Consider the following 20933-nt stretch of genomic DNA (forward strand, 5'->3'; position numbering starts at 1 on the left):
AAGGGTTTATTTCAGCTTATGCTTTCACATGACAGCCCATCAGCCAGAGAAGTCAGGGCAGGCACTCGAGGCAGGAAACATTGAGGAATACTGCTATCCGGCACAATTTCACATGGCTTGCTCAGCCTGCTTTCTTATATCACTCAGGATCACTAGCCCAGCAATGGCGTCACCCTCAGTGAATTGAGCCCTCTTACCTCAAATATCAATCAAGAAAATGTTTCACAGATGACCCACCATCCCATCTGATGGGGACATTTTCCCTCATTCAAAATGACTCCAGATCATGTCAAATTGACATAATCTCTAATTCCATCCATTTGTTCTATAAATACCATTGCTTTGTTCTTCCGTGTGGCTAACCAATATTCCATTGTATGTATATGCCACAGTTTCTTTACTCAGTCATCTATCCATAGTCCCCTACACTGATCCGTGGTTTGGCTATTGTGAATGGTACAAAGCAAATGTGAGTATACACAGTAAATCTGAGTATTCAAGGATATTTATTTCTCTTCTGATTTTGTGATTGGTTTGGATATATACTCAGGGAATTATATAGTTGAATTATGTATTTGTTTTATGTTAGTGTTTTTAGAAACATCCATACTGATTTCCATAGTAGTTAGGCTAATTTATATTCTTATCAACAGTGTATAAATATTTACCTGCATACTTACCTGGCAGGGGAGATACCATGATCACGAAGGTGGTTTCCCCAGGGCGAGGCTTATCCATTGCACTCCGGATGTGCTGACCCCTGCGATTTCCCCAAAAGAAAAAAAAAAATATTTACCTGCCCCCCTCATCACTAGCATTTGGTTTTGTTTTCTTGGTGACAGCCATCCAAACTGAGGTGTAGTGGAAGGTCAATGTAGTTTTGGTTTGTATTTTCACATTGGCTAACTATATTGAGCCTATTATTATATTATTTATTATTTTATCATCATTATCGATGATGTGTGGATGGGGCAAGTGCAGTGGTGAGAATGTGTAAAGGCATGCCTGTGGTCATCTTGGATAACTTTGTGCAGTTAGTTCTCTGCTTATGCCTTTCTGTGAGTTCCATAGATGGCACTCAGGTTGTCAGACTTGGAAGATAAGCGCCTTTACCCACTGAGTTATTTCATCAGCACAAATAATGGCAAATTTAAATAATATACCCATTTGTTGCTGTTGTGGTCCTTCTTTTCTCTTCCTACTCTCTCCCTCTTTTTCTTTTCCCTTTCCTTTCTTCCTTCCTTCTTCCCTCCCTCCCTTCCTTCCTTCTTCCCTCCCTCCCTTCCTTTTTTCCTTCATTCCTCCCTCCTGTCCTTTTTTCCTTCTTCCTTTTCCTTCCTTCCTCATTTCTTTTCTTCCTTCCTTCCTTCCTCATTTCTTTTCTTCCTTCCTTCCTTCCTCCCTCCATCCCTCCCTCCCTCCCCACTTCCTCCCTCCCTCCCTCCCTCCTCCCTCCCTCTCTTCCTTCCTTCTTTTTTCCTTCCTTCCTTTCTACCTTCCTCTCCTTTCTTTTCTCCTCTGAGGCAGGATCTCCTATAACTCGTATTGGCTATAACCTTGGTACATGGTGGAAGCAGGCCTTCAACCTCTGGTCTTCCTGCTTTTACCTCCCAAGTGCTCTGATTATAGACATAATGCTGTGCCTGGCTATATTGCTTACTTGCAAGTGTTTGTTAGTCAATTTGACCATTCATTATGGGTCATTTGTTCTTATGGTATTCAATTTTTTGAATTACATATGCAATATGGATATCAATTGCCTGTCACAAGAATAGGTCATATTTTTCCCATTCTGAAGACTGATTTTTCATTCCATTTTTCTTTGTTGTGTAGAAGCCTTGCAAATTGCCACAATCCCATTTGTCAATTCCTGATACTTCTTGAGCTTTTAGATTCCTGTTCAGAAAATTATTGTCCACATCTATAACTCGAATAGTTCTCTGTTTTCCTATAAGTAGTTTCAAAGTATGTTTCACAGTAATCTCTTTGCATGTGTGCTTGCTTGCTTGCTGATGTATATGTTCATAGGTGTATGGCCATGTCTATATGTATGTGTGTCTGTACACAGACCAGAGTTCAGCATCATAGGGTGATGGGGGTTTCTTTAGTTGTTAGACCTAATTTTTTGAGACAAGGCCTCTCAGTGACCCTCAAGCTCATGAATTCAGCTACACTGACTGAATATTGGACTTCAGCGATCCTCCTATTTCTGTTTCCCCAACCCAGGACTCCAAGTGCCTGGTGCTGTGCTCAGATATTTTATATGAATGTCGGGAAATGGTCTCAGGTGCTCATGATTGATTGGAAAACGCTCTAGCAAATAAGCCAACCCTCACCGTATATTAAGGCCTTTGACTTATTTTGAGTTGATACTTACAGAATGTGAGAGGCTGAGATTTAGTTTTTGTCTACTCTGTGTGACTATTTGATATTTCCAGCATAACTTGTTAAAAGGCTTTTTCTAACATGATGTATTAACAGCTTTATCAAAAACCAGACAGTTCTACCTATGCAGGAGTGTGGAGTCCTCTACTGTACGTGATTTCTAAATGTCTGTTTTGTTACAGTGACCTTCTTACTTCTCCTCTTATAGCACAGCATTGTAGTTTGAGATCTGATCATTGTGGTACCCCAGCATTGATCTTCTGGCTTAGAATTGCATTGGTCTTTCTGGGTCTTTTTCTTTAACATATGAACTTAGAATTCCTTTGTCTAGTTATGTGAAGAATGCCACTGAATAGTTAATGGAGAATACATTTAAATATATAGGTCTCTTTAATATGCTGTTTAAACAATATCAGTTGAGCTGATCTATGAATGTGGGAATTCTGTCTTCATTTTATGGTTTAAATATGAAATGATCTCAGAAGGTCAAATGTTGAAAACTTGATTCTCAATTGATTGTTTTGTTATGGGAATGGTAGAACTAACTGTTGGATGTGGGGGCTAGTGAAGGAACAAGGTCACTGGGGTTATGCCCTTGAAGGTTACGGTACCTGGTGCCTTCCTCCAGTGTTCTCATTTCCATGATGCCCATCTTCAGTATTATAGGCTGCCCACCTCTGGCTCTTCTCAAACCATTAGTCAAACCAAATCTCCTGCAGATTATTTCTATCATATTTATGACAGCTGTGGAAAGTATGATTCATACACCTCTGTTTCTCCACTCAGTCTTTTAAAGCAGTGTTCTTTAAGGTCCTTGGTAAGGTTTGTATTCAATTGTTTTATTCTTTCCTTTGAGACCAGTTCTTGCTCTGAAGCATGGGCTCAGGTGGAATTTGCTGGGTACATTGGGATAGATTGGAATTGGGGTGATCCTCCTGCATCTGCCTTCTGAGTAATGTGATTACAGGTATGTATCACCACACCAGTTACGATTATGAATGGGATATTTTCCTGATTTCTTTCTGGAGGATTCCTTATTGGAGAAGAAATAAAAGCTCCTCTTATTGTTCGTTTGCATTGTGATACTTGCTAAACTATTTTGTCAGGAAGAAAATCTTTCAGTGAAGTCTTTAGAGTGTTTTAAGAACCGGATAGTATGATCTGCCATTATAATATCTTCTGTATTACATATATCAATTTACTTTATCTTGTTTTATTATTGCAGCACTATATTTAATAATAGCAGTAAGTGGACATTTTTGTTTTATTCATGACTACAGAGAAATTTTCTCAGTTTTTTCCAACTATTATGTTGACTATATGTTTTTTATGCATAGTATTTATTACATTAGATTATTATCTTTTGTATCTAATTTCTTCTGGCCTTTTATCATGTAGGAACATTGAATTTTGTCAAAGGACTTTTCTGCATCTGTGAAAAGGATCCCATCATTTGTTTGCCCTTAATTCTATTTGTGATCTCTATTACATTTCATGATTTGCATTTTGTCCTATTTTGCCTTTCTATTGCTGTGATAAACACCATGACCAAGAGCACTTTGGACAAGAAGGAGTTTATTTGGTTTGTATTTCCTGATCACACTCAATTGCTGAGAGAAGTCAGGGCAGGAACTTAAGCAGAAGTAGACAGGACACATGGAAGAAAGATGCTTACTGCCTTGCTTCCAGACTCATATATATATATAATTATATTATTATATACATATGTGCATACACACACAATCAAAAACCACATGCCTAGTGATAGCATTGCCCACAATGGTCTGGGTCCTCACACATCAATCAGCAATCAAGAAAATGCTCTATATATGTGGCCACAGGCCAGTCTTATTGCGGTCTAACCTCAACTGACATGGCCTCTCCCAGGTAACTCTAGTTTGTGTCAAGTAGACAAAAACTAACCAATATGAATTTTAATCTTTCTTGCATACCTGAAGTGAAACCAACGTGATCATGATGACTTATCTTTTCCATGTGTTACTAAAATAGCTTTACACAAATTTTGTTGAGTAATTTTGATTCTATGATGATCAACGACATTTTCTACAGTTTTCTTTTTCATGTGTGTCCTGGTTCAATTTTAGAACTTGCTTGAAAGTCTCCCTGAACTTTCTATTTTATGTAATCACTTGGTAAACATTGGAGAGTTTTGCCTTCATCAGTAATGTACTTGGCCATGGGCTTTCCTTTGTTGAGTGACTTTATTGCATCAAAGTTATTTTATGGCTATTTATATCCTCTTGGTTCAATTTTGTAGATTATATATGTTTAGAATTTTGTCAAGTTCTTTTACATTTTATAACTTTTATGGTATAACTTTTCAAAAGTTCTCTAATATCATTCTAGATGCCCTGGTATCTGTTGTAACTCACCCTATTTCATTTCTTTGGTTTGGCAGGGATCTGCCAGTCTTATACATCTTTTCAGATATTCAACTCCTTGTGTCATTGATGCTCTGTATTTTTTATCATCTTTTAAGTTATTCTTGGTGCTTTATTATTTCTTTCCTTTCACTGATTTATATTGATCTTATTTTGCTAAACTCTGAGATATGGCTCTAGGTTTCTAGAGGTTTCTTGGGCTTTCAATGTTGGCATTAATATAGTAGCTATAAAACTTTTTTTAGAATGGCCTTTGATAAATCTCACAGGTTATTTCTTCTTTCAATTTCATTTGTTTTCAGGAATGCTTTACCACTATCTGATTTCTGTAACTATTAACTGATCATTCATAAGTCCGATGTTTAGTGTCTATGCGTGTACTGAGTTCTGTTTACTCTTAAGCCTTAGTTTCATTCCATTATTTCTGTTACAGTGCATTTGCAAAAACTCATATTATAACCTAAAATATGATCAACTTTGAAGAATGTTCCATAAGCTTCTGAATGAGTATGTTTTCTTCAGTCATTTAATAGAACTTTCTATAGAAGTCTAGGAAGCCCATTTCATGTAAAATATAGTTTAAAGTTGAAGTTCTTTGTCTGGTTCTTTGTCCTGAGTACCTTTGTACTAGTGGTAGAAGGGTATTGAAGTCACCATTGCTGTTTTGGGACAAATCTGTTACTTAATGTTCAGTAATTTTTTTTTCAATTGGAAACACCAGTACTCGGAGAGAACTTTCCGAATACTGGTGTTTCAAACTTTGTGATTTCTTTATGTGTTGTTTCTTTTAACAATATACAGTGATCTTTGTCTCTTCTAATGTTGAATTGAAGCCTTTATTGAATAAGTATATGATTTCTGATTTGTCTCAGATGCCATTTGCTCAGAATATCATTCACATCCTGGCACTCAGGAAGCTGATCCAGGAGGATCACCAGTTTCCAGGCCAGTCAGGCCAATGTAGAGAGTTCTACGCCATCCAGATCTATATATAGAGTTTCCTGACAGCCACATATATGTAGCGAGTTCCAGAATAGCCAGAGCTACATTTTGAGACCCATTATTTGACAAACAAGCAAACAGTTGTGACTTAAATATGGTGTTTCTCATATATTTAAACACTTGGTTCCCTGTAGGTAGTAGTGTTTTGTAAGACTGTGTAACATTTAGAAGGGAGAGCCTCACTGGAAGAACCAGGACACTGTATGTACCTTGAAGTTTTATATTCCAGGCACACTTCCTATTTCTCTGCTCGTTATTCCAGGATGTTAGGCACACCAGATAGATACCTTGCCACCATGAATCTGTCTGCCATCCTGCCTTTCCCTTCATGATGAACTGTGTACACTGAGATAGTCAGCCATCCTAGACTTCTTCCCTTAAGGTGCTTGTTCTGGGGTTTAGTCACAGCAAAATGGAACATAGCTTATATGCAAACAAAAATGAATAGTTTTCCATCCTTTTATTTTAAGTGTGTGCCTATCTCTACCTGCCTGCAAGTTGTATTTCCTGCAAGAAACTTCTAACTTTATCTTTTTAATCCAGTTCCCCAGTGTGTATTTGTAATTGGGATATTAAAAGCCCTTACATTGTTTGAGTTATGATTGAAAAGCCTTCACTAACTCCAGTGATATTGTTGCCCCTCCCATGCTTGATTATTTCCTATGTCTCCTTTGCTCATCTCATCCTCTGATACTGTTTCGTGATTCCTACATTTTCTTTCCTCCATGGAGTGGATTCTGCTGAGTATTTTTGCAGTGCTGGGTTAGTTCTCATGTACTCCTTTACTTGGTGCTCATCGAGAAAGTTCTGTTTCCCTTTCTAATCAGAAGGCTAACTGTGTTGAATTTAGCAATAGACATTGGTATTTATTTTCATTTCAATGCTGAAAGTGCATCATTCGGTGATCTCTGGACCTTCACAGTTTCTTCTTAGAAATGTTTTTTCTGTGGTTTATTCTTGAGTTGGCACTTTTCACAGCTTCCAGTATTCTTTGTTCTGTACTCTTGGCATCTTTAATATTCTTCGGAATGTTATTTTCTGGTCTTTCCAAATGCCTTCTTGCCAAGATGTGTATACCTTTCCCAGAATTAAGGTATTTTTTCTGCTATTATTTACTGACTATTTTCTCCATCTCTCTCTTTGTTTAAAAATCTATGCCCCCGCTCCCTATCCCAGTGTCGTGTTTAGTAGTAGTTGTCTATTTGATGGCTTAGGGTATTTTTGCATCCTTACCTTCATGTTAAGCATTCACTAAAATTTGAGTATTGCTTCATTGTGCACAGAGTCAGGTGGGATTCTGGTTAGCTGACCTTGAAGTGTGGCTTAGCAGCGGAGTACCTAACAGACTTGGAATGTGTGCTGTGTATGTGACAATGCAGAGAAAAGGGGGATGGGACACCAAATACCAGCAAAAGCAACAAACAATAATGACGTGGATGCAGAAATAGAGGAAACAGTAAGCGCCTGCTAAGACATCTACAACTGTAACAACAGAAACGGTGGATGCCATAGTTCATGTTCTATTGCTATGACCAAGGCAACTTTTATAGAAGAAAGCATTTAATTGGGGGTTTGCTTACAGTTTTAAAGGGTTAGATCATGATCATCATGGCAACAAACATACAGGCATGGCACTGGAGCGGTACCTGAGAGCTTTACCTCTGATCTACAGGTGTAGGAAGATAGGAGGAGAGAGAGAGAGAGAGAGAGAGAGAGAGAGAGAGAGAGAGAGAGAGAGAGAGAGAGAAGACAGAGACAGAAAGAGTTTCTCTCTAGACAGAGACTGGGCTAGACACGAACTTTTGAAACCTCAAGGTCCACCCCAAGTGAAACACCTTCTCCCACAAGGCCATACCTTCCCTAGCAAGGCCATATCGACTCCACCAAGGTCATGCTTTCTAATCCCTCCCAGACAGTTCATCAACTAGGGAATAGGAAAGGAAACAGATGAGCCAATTGGAGCCATTCTCATTCAAACTACCGCATTCCACTACCTGGCCTCCATAGACCTGTAGCCATATCATAATACAAAACACATTCAGTCCAACTTCAAAAGTCCCCAGTCTTTCCATCTGAAGACTGCTTAAAAGGCCAAAGTCTCTTCTGATACTGAAGGCAATCTTTTAACTATAACACCTGTAAAATCAAAATGAAGAAGCAGATCACATAGTTCCAACATTCAATGGCACAGAATATGTATTACTCTTCCACAAGGAAGGAAAAACAGCATACTGGACAAAAGCCCAGCCAAAACCCAGCATCCAAACTCCAAATTCTGTGTCTCTTTGTCCAATGGCAAAGGACTTACTTAGGTGGCTCTGCCTTTCCATCTTTGCTGACTGCAGCACACTCTTCTATCTTGGCCTGATTCTACACCCTGTCTCCAGCTTCCATCAGCAGGTGTTCCATGGCTCTGGCATCTCCAATATCTTACAGTCTCCAAAGCAATTCAGGTTTTACTGCATAGCTTCACACAGTGCCCAATCCAGGTCTTCCTGAGCAGTGCCCAATCCAGGTCTTCCTGAGCAGTGCCCTATCCAGGTCTTCCTGAGCAGTGCCCTATCCAGGTCTTCCTGAGCAGTGCCCTATCCAGCTCTTCGTCTTCCTGAGCAGTGCCCTATCCAGGTCTTCCTGAGCAGTGCCCTATCCAGGTCTTCCTGAGCAGTGCCCTATCCAGGTCTTCCTGAGCAGTGCCCTATCCAGGTCTTCCTGAGCAGTGCCCTATCCAGGTCTTCCTGAGCAGTGCCCTATCCAGGTCTTCCTGAGCAGTGCCCTATCCAGGTCTTCCTGAGCAGTGCCCTATCCAGGTCTTCCTGAGCAGTGCCCTATCCAGGTCTTCCTGAGCAGTGCCCTATCCAGGTCTTCCTGAGCAGTGCCCTATCCAGGTCTTCCTGAACAGTGCCCTATCCAGGTCTTCCTGAGCAGTGCCCTATCCAGGTCTTCCTGAACAGTGCCCAATCCAGGTCTTCCTGAGCAGTGCCCTATCCAGGTCTTCCTGAACAGTGCCCAATCCAGGTCTTCCTGAGCAGTGCCCTATCCAGGTCTTCCTGAGCAGTGCCCTATCCAGGTCTTCCTGAGGGAACTCTGCTGCCATACTCCTAGCCTCTCCGGCTGTCCTTAGCTATGAAGGTTTCAAACCACTACAGTGAAAAATAAAAATAAAAATAAAATAAAGAGTTCTTAAACATGATTTTAAAAAGCAAGCAAGAAAATATAAGTAGGGGAAATGAAAGTGTAAGAGAGAAATCAAAAGAAAATATAAAGGGTTTAAAAACTGAAAAGAGAAAAAGGAGATAGATGGAAAGTAAAGGCTGTAATTCTGTGTGTGTGCGCGTGTGTGTGCGCGCGTGTGTGTGTGTGTGTGTGCGTGCGTGTGTGTGTGTGTGTGTGTGTGTGTGTGTGCGCGCGCGTGTGTGTGTGTGTGTGTGTGTGCGTGTGTGTGTGTGTGTGTGTGTGTGTGTGTGTGTGTGTGTTTGCATGTGTGTATGCCTGTGTGTAATTCATTGGAGTAACTTGATTTCCTTGCTGGCTAGTAGAAGGTGACATAGAACCAAATTTGCATTAGTTGATACTTATGCAGATTGCATCCGTGTACAACCAATGCCAATGACACTAAGCTTTGTTGCCCTTTTAGATCTTAGCAAACACACCCTAACCCAGTAAACTCTTCCTGTGGAGAGGGAGCTGCAGCAGGCTCCCTGTGCCCCACTGTTCATGCTCACTGGTGCCTGCTGACGCTCACCACCCTTTCTTGCAGGTCACCCAAGCTGACAGTTTTAAAGGGAAAGGGGCTGTCAGTATTTATGTATCTCTGACCTGAATCCACTGTGTACAGTTTTTGTGGTAATGGTTCCTTAGCTTTCTGCTGGGGCCACATTGGGCCGTAATTTAGAAGCTGACAGTCTAACACGGTGATAATTACCTGGGAGTTCTAAAGGAAAGGAAAATGTAGGGAATGTTTACCAAAGCAGCAGGCTGTGTGCAAATAACTCACAATGGCTACACATTTTAGCACAAACATTCGTGATATGGAATATGGAGGTCTTCTCAAGTGTCCATGCAAGGCTATGAGTTCCTCCATTAGCTTTTCTGTTCTGTCTGTTTCTACACAAATGTTTCTCACTGTGTGTCTCCTCTCTCTTTGTGTTACTATTCTTTCTGCTGTATTGCAAGGCTACCCTGGGCTCAGTACTCACATTTCATTTCTTTTTTTCTTTGCTAATAGCACCTAGGAATGTGATGCTTAAGGTGTAAATTATCAAAATCACAAGCCAATGGAACACCTGTGAGGAATTATTTATATTACAGTTAGCCTCTGAGGATGTCTGTGAGAGATTATCTTCTCTGGGCTAAATGATATTTAAAAAAAAAAAAACCTCATCTTAAGTATGTGTGGGGTCATTTCCTGAATGAGGTCCTAGACTGTATAAAGAGAAAGTGAAGTGATAAGAAGCATTCTGCTTTCTGACTGAATGCAATGTTACCAGTGGCCTCATGCTGAAACATCCCTTCCAGGATGAATCAAATATATTCATCCCTTGAAGCTGCATTTGTCAGTGTTTTATCATATTAGAAAAAGTTACTAAGTTGTGTCTTGCCAAGTGTCTGTCCAGTCTTAAGCTTCTTTCTCTGAAGGATCAGTCTACTACATTAAGAAGGGAAGTAGCTGCTGTTTCTCATCTACCATCTTTGCCCTGCTTTGCCCTTTTCAATGCAAGTGTTTCATTAAACATTTAAAGCTGATTCACATTAAAAGATTCAAATTCTGCTAAATTATTCTAGCTAACTTGCTTAAAGAAATTTTCCTATTGAGAGATGAAAATGCAGTATGTTCTACTCATGAAGAGTCAACATTTGCCCTTCACTCCCCAACTACAAACTCAGCCTGCTCCGCTACATCCTTCTGTAATGTGGGAAATAGGAGGCCCTCTTAGTCTTCCTTATGATACCTCTCTTGCTGCACATAGTGACTTTATCCTCAGTGTCATGAGCTCAACTGATCAATAATTGGTACTAGCATGGATGGTGCCACTGATTTTTTTCCTTTTGTAAATATAATTTGAAAATGATTTCCTACCAAAATATGCAATATTTGACCCAGGAACCAGAACTGTCTTGCTTATTCAGCATTTCAATCATCATACAGCAAGATCAAGAGCTGAGATAATCACATCTCTGTTCTCTGTAGATTTATCTTTGAAACTTAGAGTGATAATATGTTAACATCATTTAAAAGGAGTTTTAGAAGGAAAATTGGTAGGGCACCATCACTCATTCTTGGCTCACATGCCAGAATGGATTCTTAGTCCTTTTCCTTCACCCACAATAGACGTAAATTTTTAAACTGTACAGATCACAGCAGGCAAAGAGGCACATATGCCATTCTAGAGAGAACCTGCATTTAACTGTTGGTAGAAATGATTGATAGATGTATTGCGAAGAAGTAGGCAGAGAAAAAAGTAAGTTCTAGAAAGGGAATGGGGGATAGTGTAGGGTATGAAATCTGCTTTCAGGAGTATATATATAGTTGATCACACAGTACCCAAAAATAGTGGTGGAATGGGCACATGGACATACTCATGAACATGTATTAGTAAAAATAATGAATACATAAGAAATATAGCACTTTAAAGTTTGGTGTAGAAATGTAGCCTTAACAGGCAAAAATATTAACTGTATGCCAAGACAGGAGCAGCTACAGTGCAAGCAAAGACAGCAGCAAATGTTTGTTGACAGATGCTATGATTTATCTGAACACAGACAAGAACTGCATAGCTCCTCATGACTTATACCTGCATAGGCTCAAATCAAAGAAAATGCAATTTATTTTCAAACTGAGAAAGGACTTTCTGAAGGGTGACCTTGTAGGCAGGAACTCAGGTGAAAATTGACTGATTCAGTTTGATAAAAATTCTCTGCATATATGGTAATAATTATTGTGGCTCAAATATCAAATGCACCCTGTAAAGAGAAAGTGAAGTCCTGAGTGAATGTGTATTGCTTGAGATGGGTACTACCATGAAGACTACTCCCTGCAGAGACTGCTCCTACTAAGATTAGCTAAACCTGCCTCCTTGTTCACTTGTGAACCACAAACACCCCCTCTTTGTTCAGGTGAATGTAAAATGCCATCTCCCTATTCAATCTTAGAATAAAAAGCACAAAAGGCTTCTGAGGTGCTGATGCTTCAGTATCAGAGAGCCAAGTCTACCAAATCCAGGCTTTTCTATGTCTATGTGCCCTTTCTTCATTCTCTCGCTGTCCTATTCAGATCCAGGACCCAAACCATGTAAGGATGAGACATTGTGCCAGAGGGGTATATTAAATGTGTGGTCTCCAGCTCATGATCCTGGAGGATTATAATTATGTAAGGTTTTGGAAACTTTGGGAAGTGGAGTGTATTTGAGGGAGATGGGTCACTGGTGAGTGTCCATAAAGGTTACACACCCCAACCCCTCCCTCTGTAGCTTTTTCCACCATGAGGCTAGCTGTCCCATGAGTCCAAGCCAACACTCACTGATTTTCTGAAACCATAAGCTAAAATAAACCCTCCCCCTTAAATTTGTGTATGTTGGTTATTTCAGCACAATGATGCAGAAGTAGCCAACAGAATATCAAGAATCTTCTTGATTAACAAAGTTGGCATCACATTTGTGGAGAGCATCTTCAATAACATGAGCATTCTTACAGATCCATGAGGAAAACTGGAGTCCCAGTTAAAATAAATTTTAAACATTGTTATTAAATTTAAACTCAAAGAGAAAAAATACAAACTGTGATTAAGTGTGTGTGTGTGTGTGTGTGTAATTTCTCATTTATATATGTTAAGATTTCTTTATAGAACTTTGTCTGTGTGTGTGTGTGTATGTGTGTTTATCTGCTACACACACATGTGAGTGTCTACAGAGGCCAGTAGGCAGCATTGGAGCCATTGGAGCTAGAACATGTGGCTGGTGGCAACCTCACCAACTCTACAGCCCAAGAATTATATATCAAATGGATATTGTTACACAAATTTTTCTTTATTAACATAACATTTCAAAATATGTTTTTCAATTCCTGAAAAACAGGCATACATAGTATCAAAGATGTCACTGTTCTGACATGTTTGAAAACTATGTAGGTCTTTGGTAAAACTATCCTATATATGAGAAAAATGTGAAATAAATAACTAGTAATTTAGAAAGAGATAACAATGCTTATCTAATTTTGTTAAGAAAAGAAAAAGAGAAAAAGAAACACCCAAACATTAAAAAATTCTTTAAACAGATTATTTAACATGCATAACATGTAATACATCCAGAGCTAAACTAATATAATAAAATTTGTCTATTTGTGTATGTGAGAGAAATGGGTAGGGTTAGTGACAGTATTTTATGTCCCCTATTTTTGGCAACAGTCGGAACTTACTACAAAATTAATGCCAGCATGAATTTGCTGCATTACTGGTGATTACAAAGTTAGATTTCTGTTGTTGGTTTCAGCATCTTTAAAAGTTCTCACAGTAAATTAAATCTGCTATGTATTTGGGGAAAGTACATATTTCATAATGAAATGCATAAAGCAATTAGAAATAAATAACATTAGTATAAAAACACTCACAAGATACTTGCTGGGTTAAAAATGTACAAATTAAATATTTCTGATCGTGAAAGTGAAATTATTCCACAGAAGGTATGTGTCACTGAGGGGAAACCAATATGTATGTATTCTGCTTACCCTGAGAGTAACACTAAATACATGCAGCTGCATTTGCCAGTTGAATAAACAAATTGCCCATTAGTGCTTTAATTTGCATAACGATGATTACTGGTAAGACTCACAATGTTTGAAATATTTATTGCTCATTTTCCATTCTTCTTTTATGGATCATTTGTGTATGTCTCTCACTCTGTTTCTACAAAAGCATTTCTCTTTTTTGGTTTCTCTTTTTAGCTGATCATAAGGGAATTGTCTGCAGTAAGATTAGCAGTGCTTTTTAGGTTTCACAACCTGTAAATATTTTCCTCTGTTATTATAGGCTTTTGGATTGTATTTGTGCTTTTTTAACATGCTGAAAAAATGGTTGTTTTCTGCAATCATAACTACCAGGTTTGCTGTTATTTCTTGCTTAGGCAGGGACTGTTTAATTTAATATGTTGAGTAGGGAGACGTGCAGTGTTATTTTTCTGAAATGTCTCTCTTGTTCCATTTCTTTTTTTAGAATTCTTCCTTCTTCCAGCAGAGTTTGGCTACTCCAGTGTCCCGCAGCTTCAGTAATTATGTATTCTCAGGAACTTATCACTTTTGCTGTGCTTTCCTGGCTAGTGTTACATAATTGTACTTAGGGCTCCAACTTTGGATCAATGACCAAATAAATAAAAAAAATTAAAAATTCTACAATAACCTCATTTTGTATTTTAAATTAATTCAAATCTCTAAAAATTAATAGCAGAGAACTGGAATATTATCATTGGTGAGCCTGTTTAGTTCATGGGGATATGATGTCCTACCATAAAACAAGTTCTGCTTTATCACCCATAACAGTATAAGAAGAAAACTATTACAATTAAATTGGTTGGAAATACCCAATCTTTTCATCTGAAAACATGCCTAACAGATACATAGAGCCTTTTATCATTTATTATTGCTGAAGTTGGAACTGTGATTCAAATCTGTGAACTACTCAACTTAGAAGCTTATTTTACCATAAGTTCTTATTTTGTTTTCTAATTGCTTCCTTGATTACAGCTAGCCATATGGATCCAGCTGTGATTACAATCTATGCTATAGGTCTTTTCCCTTCCCACCCTAAGGCCAACCCAACCATGTATTTACTACAGCCTTCTCAGACATGGTTCCCAACTTTCTATCATGGTTAGTATTTTTGCACTCACAGACAGCATTTGTGTTCAGTGTTCTTTGTCTCAGTCACTGTCATTACAGTCTACCCATCACTCCAAGGCATCAGATCAGGTTCCATCTGATCCCCCTCCCCTTCCACATCTCCTAACATCTGTCCCTTTGTCAGATATTCTTGTATTTCCAGTTCAGACTGATGCTATGGCTGTGAAATCACTTCCTTGAGAATAGATTTTACTGCATCACTTAACACAATCATTGGTATTTTCTGATTCCAGTAGAGAAAAACAAACAACAACAACAAAAACCATTCTAACCTGGAATAGATACACCTTTTTAAAATAATCTTGGCCTGTAAGCTCTTGGTTTTTCAATTTTAGAGGCATATGCTTCAAGCATACTGAAGTTGTTAAACTGGTCGCACAGGTCTCCAGGGTTATGGCCTATGGTCAAATGTTACCTGCTCGTTTTGGTGTTGTTTTTTTGAAGCATATTTCTTCATCCAGTCTTTGGTGCACATGCACCATCCTTTGAGGCCAATGCCAGCACCTGCATCTTTGCCAGGAAAGCCTTTCTAAGCTATGGGGACAGTGTTGTAGGTCATGATGAATGCTGAAGCCAGCACCCGCTAATCACAGAAAAGTCTTAGTCATTTCTTTTTTGGCTAGGCTGAATCCTGAATTACTGTATAATGCCATGACATACTCATATAGCACCTTACCTAAAGACTAAGATCTCTTGGGAAATAAATCTAAATATTAAACACCCATTTTCTTATCATACTGACCAGGTGCTCCTTTCTGATTAAAATTATCAAATAAATAGTATTTAACTTGGGCTCAGAATATTATTAAAATATGTGATTAAGTCAACCAAAGTTGTTGTGAGTTCATAAATGCATGGTCCCATTATGTCCTGAAGACATTATTTATCCCCTGACCTTTGGCTTTTACAACCTTTTTGCCCCCTTTCTGTGATGTTTCCTAAGCACTTGAGAGTCACTTATTCTCTGCACTTAGACCAGTTGTGAGTTTGTATTAACTACCATCTACTACATGAAGAATCTTCTCTGATAAAGGCTGAGAGTTGTACTAGTCAGTGGGTACAAGGAGTATTTAGAATGCTGTGTGATAAGATGTCACTTCAGCAAAGTAACAATATTAGGGCCTATCACCCCCCTGGCTAAGAGTTCTTGATTAAGTTTACAGTACCAGGAATGAGTTTTCTCCTTTGTGAGACCACCAAGCATTAGACGAAGGGAACAGGTAGGGGGCTTGCAGAGGTAGACATGATCTAAATACATTGTATTCAGGTAGGAAATTACTGAAGAATTAATAAAAATTAAAACAATGACCAGTGTTCTTTTCCCTAGTGACTCTTCAAAATAATGTACTGAAGTGTCTGTTAAGAAACATGCAATCTAGGCCTGGCAGAGCACTCCTGAAATCCCAGCACTCAGGATGCTGAAATAACAAGATCACAAGTATGAGCCCAGTGTGGACTATGGTAAAACCTGCTCTCAAAAAAAAAAAAAAAAAAAAAATCACAAAGAAAGAGGAGGGAGATGATAGGGGGAAGGGAGGATGGGGTAGGGAGAAAGGACAAAATTTTTCAGTTTAGCTTTCAAGTCAAGTCTTTGTAAATCTGAGTTGTGCAATAAATTATAACTGTTTACAGTTTGCATCAAATTGAGGAGAGCAGGAGACATAGGTGTGGAACTGTGTAATTATTCCTCTCTCCTTTCCCTGAGTCCCTGACTATCGCTTTATTGCTTTGGGTTAAGATGAAATTCAGTTGCAGCTTTTGAATAATATTTATTTAATGCTTAACAGGTGGGAAGTACTAAGCTAAGCACTCAAGAAGCATCACAAATCCAGCCTGGAGCATGATCCTATGAGACACATCTCATGAGCCCTATTTCTCAAGCTGACGTTATGGCAGTCCTTTAATGGGGAGGAGAGGGTTGTGGGAACTTTTGCCAAAACATCTGGCAGTGTTTAAGTATTTACAAGTCATTTTCTTGAGAGACGTTAAATCCCACAGATTAGATTTTTTCCAAGAAGGGTTGAGATTTAAAACCACAGAGTTACCCACAGACCCACACTGGGACTTCCACAAGCAATGTTTTCTTCTCTACTCCCTTGTTTACCATGGATTTCTGTAGAACACTGGTTTGAGGTGTGTAGACCTGTATGGCAGTTTTGCTCTGTGTGCTCGGCAGGGCCTAAGCTTTGTCTGATGTCCTTCTACCATCCTTTTGAGACCCATAACTTTTGAACCACAGGTGACATATTCATTTTGCTTTGCATCCCAGATTCTTGATGGTTCTTTTCAGCAAGTGCATTTTGCTTATGTATTGTCAGACAGAAGACATAGAGTGCTGGGGGCAGTATTCCAATGTACTCCTAATGGATCTGTTAAGAGCAAACCCATTTCAATCCAAATAAATGGCATTAAATTTTTACCAGTGAAAAAGGTGGCAGCTTAGAGAAAGAGATAATCAGAAATATACTTGCCTGAGACAGATCATCACAGCACCCAGTGTTTGTTAAAATCTAGCTTGATAAATCTGTTTAGTGTCCCTATCTGTTAGAATAAATAAAATCTTTCTTTGCAACTGAAAAACAATCACAGTACAACTCAGTTAAAGAATACTGGACAGATGTCATTCAAACATCCTGTCATTATATCATACATGATTATATAGCACTATCCTTTGCTATTGATGGAATGCGGAGAAAATATTCTAAATTTAACTTACCTTTGCTTTGTCCTTTTGCCTAATTACTGGTTAGAGACATAACAACAATAAACATAAAAGGATGGTTGGGGATGAAGTTTTTGAAAAAGAAAAGTAGATTTCATTCTACATAATAGCTTTTGCATAATTTAACAGTACCCCCCCCCATGATAAAAGTGTACAGTTAGTCTCAAATGGGTGAACAATATCCTTGTAACCTGCATGATGCAGTAGCTTTTCCAAGACTGAGCAGCTGACAAGGCATGTATACTCATGCCCTGATTTTCTCAGGTACACTCTTATGGACCAGAGCATAAATAGAGGCAAGGCAACTTTGGCCTCCAACAGTTAGAAGTTGAAGTGCAGCACAGTTTGTAACAGTGCACGTTTGTGCATTTCATGGGTGCTTAGAAGGAGTTTGCCATCAACCAGTGCTATTCTGTGTCTTCATTACTCATGGATTTATCTGCAGTCTGACAATTTTTATCTTTAGTATTTTTCAGCATAACAAGTTGGCTTGCCTCATCCTTACTTATAGATTCATATACATATGAATTATTTTATTCTTTGCTCTACTTACAAGTCTTTCTAAACTAAATTTTATGTTATCACATTTTTAGGAATTAGGATCAAGAACTGGGTTCAAGAATTGGAATCAAGAGTAACACCCAGAAGACTATAATGTTAGCAGAATGCTTAGTGGTCTATTAAGTATGGCACCAAGTATGTGGCCCCTCCTTGAAATTTCTAATAAATCATATAATGTAATTTTTTCCTTTGAATTAAACCCCACTGCCTTCAAGATGCAATGCTGATTGACATTCACTGCAACAGTGGCTGATACAGATGGAGGGCATTCTGATTGTGTATTAAAATATATCAAGTGACTCAGAAAATGTAATTGCTACAAAAAAGTGCATATCACATTTCTTCTTGTATATTCTAATATGAGAGCTCCAAACTGGGAATTCAGAATGGACATAGCTTGTTCTAAGATTCTAAACTCCCAGTTGGGATTTATGCTATGAAATTGGCTTCTGCACTTAGAGATGGGGAATGTCAGCTAGAATCATCTGAGTTCTTTCTCAGCCCCCTGATTGTCCTTCTGTCCACAACAGCTGGATTATGCCTTCCAAGAGAACAAGTCCTTAGTAATGTGTCCTAGATGGACAAGTGGAAATATGAGTTGCATGACTGTGTCTGACTTTACCCGGAGGGTGGGATGTTACCTCTGCATGATGGCGGTCAGTGCAGCCACATGGAGGAAACAGAAGTTTACCTATTCAATAGAGAGATAGCAAATAATTTGCAGTCCCTCCAAGAAGTCCCTGTACAAAGGAACTAATTCCCATGTTACAGTTGAGGAAGACAGGACTAGCTGATGACTTTGTCAGGTCAGGGAGCAAGTAAAAAAAAAATGCAAAACTCTCTTACAGAGGATTGTCAGTTTTGAGTGCCCCACTTTCTACCACCTCATCTGGCCTTGACCATCCTGGTGTGTGTATCACTAGCTGTGTGATTGTCTTTAACATCTTACCCTCCCGGTACAGCATTTTATGAATGGTATACAACTATATCTATCCTCTTCCCTGTTTCCCTGGCACATGACAGTATCCCTAGCAGAAGTGGAGAGCAGATTAAATACTTGCAAAAGGATGGAAGGTGAGTGCAACACCATTGTGCTTGACTAATGATGAGTCTTTCTAGCCATAGGACCATGTGGTCCACACAGTGTGGCCCCTTCCTCCTCTGCTGGTGATTGGGGATGGGTTCTCTCCCCTTCACAGAATGAATGATTAAGTTGAACGGGCTACCATGTTGTAGGGTGGAATGCTGGATGCAAAGTCAAAAACCTAGTGTTTCATCAGCTTTGCCATGGACCCCTACACAAAACTGGAATTTTTCTGTGTTGCCTTAAAGCACTACAGTATGCTTTTTGTGGAATTATTTATGTAGACTACACTGTGAAATTCTTACACTTGATGCAGATAGTTTTGAATACCTGGGAAATCTCCTGTGTAAATTGTCATGTCAGAAAATTGTGGTATGTAAATAGCAATCTGCTAAATATTGAAAAACAAATCCAAGTTCAATTTGCATGATTTCAGGAAGCAATGTAGTATTAGCCTCAGAACATCTCTGAAATCTTCATTAAAGCATGATTTTCTAAGATCTTATATCTTTGCAGCACAATGTTGGTTAAGGTTATTTCAAGTTTAACCATATTTCTTACAGTCAAAAAAATCTGTTGTAAAGTCTGTTATATTTAAATGCTAACTATGTATGCTTTCTCCTTGGTAGCATTGTGCTTTGAGGTTTAGTTTAAGAAAAACTTTCAATTGATCAAAGTGATATTTTTCCTAATAATCAGTTGATTTCCTATACTAAATAATCAAGCCATCTGAACAACATCACAGATACCCTCCAATGTATAGTGGTTAAAACTAAGACATTATGATGGTTGGAAATAAAGCAATATACATTCAGTAGAAACCATGCTTAGAGATTTAATTTTTAATCTCTTGGCGTTTAGTAAATAAGAAATACAGTGCTTTCTCAGTGATGAGCACTGGCAGCTACCTTTATTGGCATATTGATTGATTGGCTGTGCTCAGATCTTTAGCAATATAGATGAACTAAATTAACTTAGATTTTTATGATAGGTTTAACCAGGATGCAACCATGTTGCAAAGTGAGAAGCCTCTATATTAATAAGAAAATATGAAACAAAGATGTATTTTTGTGGCTCAAAGTTATTTGTGAATAAATAGTTCATCTTCTTCATGTATAGGAATTTAAAATCTAACAGAATAGGAAGAATAAATAATATTCATATGTGTACCTGTATGCAAGAGACAGAAAGATAGACATATACATATATACAAACTTGACTTTGTGTGTATATAATTAGAACTCCATGATACATATGTATGTGCTTGATTGACAGGAAAGTACAATGATTACTTATCAAAATTTCCAAACAGAAAATGTTTGTTCTGAAAAAAATCATTGAAAAGTTAAGCCTCAAAATAAGTGTCAGAGCTTCTCTGGGGAGATGGGCATTTTAGAAACAGAAAATGAGGAGACCAGGAATTTCTGAGACCAGAGATTTAATTGGTTCAGTATCTCTCTCAAAGTGATTTATGAGAGATTCTATTGTAGGATAAAAATGCAATAAACTTTCCCACTTTGATGATAAGGTAGAAAAATCAAAACTGTTAAAGCTTCTTTTCAGTGAGAATGACTTAGTGTCAGTGTCAAGCAGTAGAGTATAGCTGAAGTTTTCCTGTGTCCCACCCAGACTGCAGTTTCTCAGACCCAAGTAAACACACAGAGGCTTATATTAATTAAAACTGCTCAGCCATTTGCTCAGGCTTACTACTGACTAGCTCTTACACTTAAACTCAGCCCATTTCTGCTAATTATATGTTGACATGGTTTCCATGGCTTTACCTGTGTGCCATTACGTGTTGCTCCCTGACTGTCGAGATAGTGTCCCCTGACTCAGCCTTCCTCTTCCCTGAATTCTCCTTGTGTGCTTATCCTGCCTATACTTCCTGCCT

General features: G+C 38.5%; 1 protein-coding gene and 1 pseudogene across 1 annotated transcript in view; both read left to right on the forward strand.

Annotated features, from left to right (window-relative positions):
- Positions 1–20933, forward strand: part of Znf385d (zinc finger protein 385D) — a 938498-nt gene that overhangs the window by 119458 nt on the left and 798107 nt on the right. The gene's annotated exons all lie outside the window — the stretch shown is intronic.
- Positions 673–803, forward strand: LOC114697432 (annotated as a pseudogene).

Source organism: Peromyscus leucopus, chromosome 9 (genome assembly GCF_004664715.2).
Source record: "Peromyscus leucopus breed LL Stock chromosome 9, UCI_PerLeu_2.1, whole genome shotgun sequence".
NCBI classification, from domain to species: domain Eukaryota; kingdom Metazoa; phylum Chordata; class Mammalia; order Rodentia; family Cricetidae; genus Peromyscus; species Peromyscus leucopus.